General features: G+C 40.0%; 1 long non-coding RNA gene across 1 annotated transcript; it reads right to left on the bottom strand.

Moving 5' to 3' along the window:
• Nucleotides 1-5,373: 5,373 nt before the first annotated feature.
• LOC112994274 (uncharacterized) lies at nucleotides 5,374-7,492 on the bottom strand. The gene is made up of 3 exons (XR_003261913.2): nucleotides 7,348-7,492; nucleotides 6,854-6,984; nucleotides 5,374-5,843 (listed from the first exon to the last, which is right to left on the bottom strand). It is a non-coding gene; the product is annotated as an uncharacterized LOC112994274 (long non-coding RNA).
• Between the last annotated feature and the right edge of the window lie 1,505 nt (nucleotides 7,493-8,997).

The following is an 8,997-nucleotide window of genomic DNA, read 5'->3' as shown; positions in this document are numbered from 1 at the left end:
TACGAATGTTATGAAAAAACAAGGTTCTGTAATTGCAAGTATCTGCAGAGCTAAGAAAATTACATGCTTAACTAAATCTTAATCATTCTCTGCATGATTAACAAGTTAGCTCTGAAATATTAGGAAGCTGCAGTGACATTATTTCTTGTGGACATTCGGATGGTGAGTTCTGAGGATGGTTATGAATCAGTAACTGAAATCGATTTGCTGTTAATACCTAGAGTTTGTAGATTTGCATACAGAGCAGTAACTGAAAGTAACCCACAAAGAATTTGCAAAATTCTGCATGGCATGAAGTTTGTTTCGGGTACCTTCATTTCACGTTTTTCTTTTTTTTTTTTTTTTTTAATCCTGGCATATTACTTAAGACAATAGCACAATAAAATAATTAAACTTGAGGGAAAGGGAAAGATAAGGTAACAGAATTTTAAAGCCAGCTCCAATCACTGTTCACCAAAGATGGAGACCTAGTCACACTCGGTGTTGAACTGTTCTTTCCATTTTTATGCCATATCATTAAAATAAATAAAGAATGAACTCTGGCATGAACAGTCTGTGAAGACATGTTTGCTTTTTCACATCAGAAGTGAAGCAGAGGTTTTCATTTATGAGTATGCCACTTTGGAGGGACCTTAACTGCCTTTACTTCCCCAGGATTCCATTGTTAGAGGAATTTCAAATATTTCTGTTTTGAAGCACTCTTTTTAGTGTCAGAGTTTCCCCCAAGTGCAGAGACTGCTACCATCCACCTTCTGGGAAAGCTCTGTGGACTGAAATCCTATCTCATGACTGCATTAATTGCAAGCAAATCTTCCAGACATATCCCAATACTCAGGTTTTTCTTTGCTCAAATTTAGAAGTCAGGCACTAATATCTTTAGCGTTTCTGGGACAGAAACTGTCATTTAATAAAACTACTGAAAAACATAGGAATGAAACCTTTAACTGGACTCTAAATGATTTCACAGGAGGAAACGCAGGCCGCTCAAGCCTCTCCTTTTTCCCCCTCACATGGATGTTAGTGCAAACTACAGAATACTAGCTCTACAAAGTACATAGAAGCTGGCAGTATAAAGCACTTTTCCCACTTTAAGTCCCTTGAACAAAGGCCAGACATTAAAAAAAAAAGTCATTAAACTAACGTGGGTGCATCATGTTCCCCACCACTGCCTACAACTGTTAGGCAAGAGGAAAGACATCGTGCAATATAGGAGAGGACGAGGCCATTTCTGCATGCTCTCTAGACCAGGAAACAGACTGCAGGGAAGAGGTCCTGTCCTGCAGTACGGCCTAGTCCTCTGGGGATTAAGAATGCATCTTTGCTGCACCACTAAACTGCTCCTTCAGGGCTCAAGCAAACTTCTGGTAGATGAGGAACTAAAGCATCTTTACGCACAATAGGAGGAAGAATACAATATACTCGAATCATGTCCCTGCAGGGAATTGAGAAGATTTCTCTTGCAAAGTTATTTTTCAAGCCAGTTTTCTAAAATTCAATTGCTTTGACATTCCCTTGTCAAGGAATCTGTGTGATGTTATTAGGATTTGTGAGCCCAATAACAGCACACCATATACCTAGCCATAGGCCTAACTGCAGTTTCACACAAGCCTTTGGTTTATTGGTAACAAGCCTATCAGATATTGTCTGGGGAGGGGGAAAGTTCAAACAACTAAGTCATCCCTTTTTTCTTTTTTTTTCTTTCTTTTTTTTTTTTTTTTTTTTTAAATCTGCAAACTTCAGAACAGCTAAAATCCGTCTAGAGGAAGTCAAAGTTACTGTAAAGTATTAGGTTTCTGAACCTCTTACCGCCAGCTCTCCTCCCACCCTGTAATTCACACACCTATTGACACAACTTTTTACCCTGCCGAGCCTTGTTATTTCTTCAGTATGATCGCTGATGTAATAACAAATGTTTCACAGACTGCAGAACTGCAAAAACAGAAAAGAGGGTCTGAAAAAATACACCAATATCAGAGATATTACCATCAAATGAAGTAAATTACCTTGCATCATTGCAAGGAAGTGACAGTGTCCTAAGTGTAATGCTTCAAAGTACTCCACAATGTAATAACATATATTTCTGTTTTTTCTGGAGTACGTAGGACATAATGTGTACATTATGAAAAGTATACCAACCTGTTGCTATTAGAGTCAGTTTGCGCAACATCTGAAGAGCTGTAACGCAATGCAGTTATTTGATCTACAGTAACATAGGTGAGTGCTGTCTTGTTTTCCACTCACGGCAGCTCACAAGGAGCAAGCTTTGCCCTTTCATCACCAGCTCTTCCCTCTCCCTCCCAGGTAGGACTCATAAAAATACAGCTGCAAGAGTGAGTGAAGGAGCTGGCCCTGCTATGCATGCGGGTGGGGTGGGGATGCCTGTCCAGAGGTCGTCCCAAACACGCAGCTCCAGGCAGCCCGCGCGGAGCAGCCAACAGCTCGTACTTACGACATGCAGCCTCTGCTGCCTCTTCTATGACAGGTTATTTCACAAAGCCAAAGCTGCTTTTGTTCTGAAGGCAAGAATGAATAGAGTGGCCATAAAGAGGTAGAAAAAAATCATTTTTGAGGTTCTCAGTACTTTGACATAAGGCCTCCATTCCTACCCAGAAAAGGGAGAGAAGTGAAATGGACAACTGAACATTTTCTACTTTGCTGTAATATTTTGAATTCTAGGACATATCTCTACAGTCACCTCTGCTACTAACAGGAGGATCTCAGGGTTGCTTGGAAGGAAAAGCTCCAGTGGGGGACACTGACAGAATAAAAGCTATGACATGTTGGGTCTTTACTGAAGAATTTCAATGGGTTCAATTTAATTTCAAGAGGGTTTTGAGAGCCAATATTGTGTAGCCTTTTATCAAGGGTTGTCTTATGATAAGCACAAAGCTTCTTTTTTAATGTATCTTTTGAGGTTTTTCAAAGCAATGAATTTTGCTTTGAGAGACTTCCATTACAGCCTGCACCATGCTTTATGAGAAAAGGCTTAAGCCATGCTGCTTCTGCTGTCATCCATAGCGTCAAAAAAGAGCAATGCAAATATTCACAATGTTCTCAGACAGAAATATCAAGAATAGCTTCCTGGTTTCATAGTAGCCTAATTCCAACCCTTTCTCCCTCCCTCCTGCCCCTGCAAAAACCTTTCCAGCCACTTATTTCAAAGATAAACTGGGCAGCTGCTCAGAGTAACCAAGATAATATCATTAATTTGCCCATACGGTCATTTCCATGTATTTACTGGAGATAAATTTTCATCTGTCCTGCATGTTAATGAAGATCATTTTAAATAAATAAATAAATAAATAAATTGATCCACTTTGCTCTTGTGATGACTTTAAAATACCACACATCAGTCATCTGAACATTCCCCTTTCAAATGCTATGTGCTATCAGAAATCTTATGGTTCTCTGCAGGGTGAGAAAATACTCCTGTATTTTTTTTATTATTATTTATTTCCTGTAGGAACTCCCGCTATGTTCCTACTGTACAATATTTTGTTCTTCTTTGTTCTTTGGGTTGGCTGGCAAAAGCTTGACCCAGAAAACCTCTCTGCAACAACTACAGAAATTCAGAGCCATCTTCCCCACACAGGAGCTCTGATGTAGCTCTTGATATGCAGAGCTCTTCCGTGCTACCCACTGCTCCAAAATCCATCATTAAAAGCAGAGTTCTTGCCACCAGAAAGGAACCTTTTAAGTCTATTGCACTTCCAGGACAATGATGCGCATTATCTTTGACCTGTCTCTGGATCACCGCTCCCCCCTTAAGATGCCTCTGTTATTTCCTATCCCATATGAAGGACTAGTCTCAAACCATATTTGGCCAAAAGCAAGGTTTTGAGGTGGGTCTCACCATTCCTCTGAAAAAGCGCTATGAGCATCCCTTACTTCTCCGAGAGCTGTGCTCCAACCAACTTCATCTTTCTATCCCAATCCCACTCCACGAACCAGGCGCTTCACCTCACGTCTCTTGCTCCCCATCTCCGTCCCACCACCACACTTCTAAGCCATGCTCACGTCCCCAAACTTCCTATCACGTTTCATGCAATACCAAGTGCTTTGTCTCTTGGGGTCGGACACAGCCTGCATTTTACCAAACCATCTGAGGTAGACGCATCCCGATCCACTGGGATACACGTGCGCGTTAACTGCTTACCCTGTCGCCTCACATGTGCCAAATGCCTGACTGCCTCGTGACAGGCCAGTGGGCGTACCAAGGCAGGTCTCTGCTGGATCCCAAGCCTTACTGTGGCTGTCTCCTGATTTCAGTGGGAGTAAGTAATCCACACGGCGGCCTTTGGATCCACTGGCAATGGATTCCTTCTGTGCACAAGACCTTGCAACCCACATACAAAAATAAAGTGTACTGCATCAAATGGAGAGAAATCTAACCAGACTCAGGAATAACCTCAGATCCCCAGTTTTAAGCATTAGCTTTCTCTAACTTTCTAATTGTAGCTACCATGTTTTTCTTCATAACTCCGGCCATAATATTTGCATCTTGAAAAATGCTATTCCTAAAATAATGCTTTAAAAATGATAGCACTGCATTAGAAAAACTGACCAACTGATGGTGCATCATGCCAATATATAAAATATTCACCAGAGCTGGCTTTGAGAAAATAATCTGATATAATTTCTGCAGTAGCACTCCTGACAATGTAAAGAAAATTTATCAAGACCATCTTAGATACATGTCTTTACTAAGCAAAGCAGCAAAATTCATCTCTGTATTTTCTAGTAAGGAAAATGTGAACTGTGTTCAGTGAAGACTTCTTGCATGGTAGCATTTTTTACATTCTGCACTCACAAATTTAAATCATCCAACTTTTTTATTATTATTATTATTATTATTTTTATTAAAGTTTGACCCTAGAAGTCAGGATGTGCTTAACGTGCTATAATTGTGCTTAGTTTAGCTAGGCTCTGAAATCACTTGTAATTTAAGTGAAGTGTATGGAAAGAAAAGCAAAAACTGATGAATTTTGACCTTTTTTCCAAGCATGTAAAAGGGACAAATGCTTTACACAAATGTACAGATATCTCTAGCAGCAGAATCACTTTCTGTAAAGCAAAACCTAAGCAGTTTACCAAGGGACTGGCTGAAAAAATGTGTTTACTGCATTGAGCGTTGATGAGCATAGTACTTCCTCCACTAAGATGAGGAACTGACTGACATGCAAGAGTTGCTGTTCTTGCAGCCGCAGGAGTAGCAAGAGAAACAAAGAACAGAAATACCAGAGACACGATGTAAAGTGATGAATAGGCTAAAATTAGTTAATGTTCTTGTTTCTTTTGTGAAGGGATGCAAGTTCTTTCCAAAAAAAAAAAAAAAGAAAGAAAGAAAAAAGAAAAAAAAAACCAAAAAAAACAAAAACAGAAAAACCCACACACCTCCAAAAATCCAAGACGACACTGGAAGGTGAAGAAATAGTGGATAGTTTAAATCTCAGTGCACAAACACACATGTGTACGTGCATGTGTACAAGAACCAGTAGATGCACAGATTACAGACTTCTTGTTTTAGGAACATTGTCTGCAATTCAAATGCAAGGCATACAAAAATAAGGGGAAAAAACTCCATCACCTTCATAACTGTATCATTAATGCCAGGAAATTTTATAGTTATGGCAACATCTACTCTGGTCTTTAAGATAGATTGTCAATATTCAGCATTTTCCCATCCCAGGTTTTGTACCTTACCTTTCCAAATGTTCACTTGCCTTATGAGGACTAAGATGCCTTTCTTCTTCCAGATGTACTGTTAATATTTTCACTAGAAGAACGGGCTATTCTTCTTACTCCCTTTACTCATTTTCAGTTTAAGCTGGCATTGCTCAAATCTGGAATGAAATACAACGAGACAACAGAATAGAAAATTAATTTTTTTCAAAGCTCAGCATGTTAGTTAAATGTCCTTTGAGCCACATGCAAAGGAGAAGCACATAAGTAAAACAATACAGAAAACAACAGGTTTAGCTCTGCTGGGCTGCAAACAAAGCTGGATTATTTTCTTTGTTATCTCTTGGTTATCTCCGTAAATCTAACTCTAGGCAGCACTGAAATGTTATGATATACTACACTTGAAAGTTTGCAATAGAAACAGGAAAAAAGAGATCTATCAAATAATAGAACAATAAATGAAATAAATGAAAATTTGCATTAGATGTTTTGGGGGCTTTTTTCTGTTTGTTTTATGCAGTGAAAGGAACCAAAGCCAATCGTTCCGAAGTTCAGGAATTCTCTCAAGCATAAGAGTTTGTATGTAAACATTGCCTGCCTCCATCCTCCTGCCTCCACCCTTACTGAGAAAAGGCCAGTCGCCATGTACCAAGTCACTAGAAGGGGGGTGGCACAGAGGAAGAGAGAGAATCCCAGTATCTGGAGAGCATTTCTGTTGGCCTACAGAGAGCAGGGTGGTTTCCTGCTTCAGCTGACTAGTCCTTGTCTTTCTATGTCCCAAACAGAATAACCAAAATAAAAAGAAGTTCATCTCATTATTTTCCAGCTCAGTAACTGTGGCCATTAACAGACTGTCATATTAGTGAAAAATGATGTGAAATGGTCTATCTGATAAGAAATGGAAGAGGGGAAAGTGTAAAAGTCATGGTGAACATGAGATTTACCCCAGGAAAAAAAGCTGAGAATCCATTTCCCGAGATTGCATCCAGCATTTCTGAAAGCAGTGGAGTAACCTCGACAGTTTACATAGAGCCAGAATGACTCAAACCTCACCTCATGCCCATACTGCATGTGTCTGAGGTGGCCTTCAGATATACCGGCAGCCTAAAACTTCAGCCTTTGGCATCTCTGAGCAAAGTCCAATTGCACATCAAACTACATTGTGGGTTACCTGCAGAAGCTGAGCATATCTCCCGCACCATCTCATGGAGCTACACTGCCAGGCCGTAACTGGCAGGATACAAGTCCTTCCTAGAGCGGCTGTGATGCTACACAAACACACCAGGTGTGAGATCAGTCAGCCTGCAAGAGAGTATTGCACAGTCAGGGCAGGGAGTTGCTCTCATTTCAGCCCACTCCTTAATGCAGATAGCTTGGATCAGGGATAAACTTGGACTAATTAGAATAATCTCAAAAAACTCCAGCAAAAGTTGCATCTGACTGAAAACTCAAGGTATGCTGCAATGTAGGAGAACAACAGATCTGTAAGACAGCATGCAACATACATGCAAGACCATGCACAATCAGTATGAGGACACATAAATGATACAATTGACAAGTCTATAATAACAACAAAGAAAAATGAATGTAGATTTTCAAGTGAATGGTGAACTGTGAAATGGGTGCGAGTTGCTGGTTACCTTACATAATTTAAAATATACTTACAGGACTTCCCACTTCCCCTCCCTTCACAGCCTGCTTGCACAAATGCAGTAACAAGGCTGAAGTCCTCTTTTTGGAAAGGCAGCAATGCTAAAAATCATTGAGAGGATGTGGTAAGACAGGAGGTGTGTTCTGTTTGCAAAGGGTGGGAAAGAAAATAGCAAATGGCTGTACCGGGAAAAAAAAAAAAAAAAGAAAAAAAAAGAAACGATACATTATTTAAAACGAAACCTTGAGAATGGGAAATAATCAAAGCCATCTTTATGGTCAAGTTACCATAAATTAACCAGGAAGTTTTAGACTATGGTAATTTTTTTTTAATGTATCTGAATTATCACATGGTTAATGAAAAAAAGAGAGAGTGAAATTTTTCTTCACTGTTCTCATAGCAGTTGGAGAGATTTTTAGGAAAACTGATCAAATACACAGCTCACGCTAGCTTTCCCCAGATGCTCAGCCAACTATAGCTGCAAGCATAATTATCCATATCCAGACTGCACATACCAAATCCAGAAAAAAATGTAAGTAGGCTTCCAGGTAGATACTCAATGTGCTCAGTGTAGGGTATGCAGACTGCTGTCATAGCTGAAGTTAGTCTGCGTCAACAAGCTAGCCCAGACACTATGGCAGCAGGCTGCCTGTGGCAATATTTTACTATTTATTCATCTTTGCATATCTATTTGTTTCCATACCTTTCAGCCCTCTTGGTGAAACTGAGGATGCTGAGATCAACTGCTCTGATGTCAACAGAGCTACAGTGTCACTGCTGGAAAATGTTACGGTGAGAATTTTAACCTGCAGACATAATTACAACTTTAACACAAAGTTCACAACTATTTTTCTTTTAATAGAAGCAACCATGATTGTTTAATTATACAAAAAGAAAGCCATGATTGAGATCATCATGGTTGTCATTGCAGACATTTGAAATTATACACAAAGTGTGTAAGTGTTCTGATATTAATGCTGAAAGAAGTAGCAGAACTTAGTATTCTTTCTCATCCCAACAGACCTTACTCCATTTGAAGTTGCTCCATTTTCATGAGAAAAATAGTCCTCACTGGGGTGCAGCAAGCTATGCAGGTGTGCATACTTTTCCTTGCTTAGTCCTTTCTAGCGCAACAAAACCAAAGGCACACACACACACACACACAGCGAAGCGCCGCGCCAGCTGTCCTGCCTGGCATACCACTGATTTTATCGCTTCATCATTGAATTATGGTGGCTGCTTTGAAGCTGCAGCCTGGGCAAAGCACACTGTGTAGTCATCATAGCAGTTTTATTTTCAAATAATATTTTCTTATTAAAATGTCATTAAAAAGTGTGTGCACTTAGGGGGATACACAAGTGTAGACAATGCATGGGAGACCTTCAGCCTAAACACATCTCAGTGGAAAATCTGCCTGCTGCCCTCCTACGTACAGAACAGCCTGTGTGCTCTTAGACCACAATAAAAGGAGGCCACAGCCCTGCCTTTACTGTTTGGTGGGTTTAAAGCTGAGAAGTTTTTATATTCATGTTAGGGAAGGATCAATCTGAGTAAAAAGCAGTGGATTTTTTTTTTTCTTCCTAGTGGAATAATCAGAACTACCTGGGGGAGCTCATACCCTGGCCCTGCCCTTCCAGCCGGGGACAGAAGATAGCAGGTGCTCA

The sequence above is a fragment of the Dromaius novaehollandiae genome, chromosome 8 (assembly GCF_036370855.1).
Source record: "Dromaius novaehollandiae isolate bDroNov1 chromosome 8, bDroNov1.hap1, whole genome shotgun sequence".
Classification (NCBI taxonomy): domain Eukaryota; kingdom Metazoa; phylum Chordata; class Aves; order Casuariiformes; family Dromaiidae; genus Dromaius; species Dromaius novaehollandiae.
Note: the sequence above shows the minus strand (reverse complement) of the source record. Positions and strands in the feature narration are given on the sequence as shown.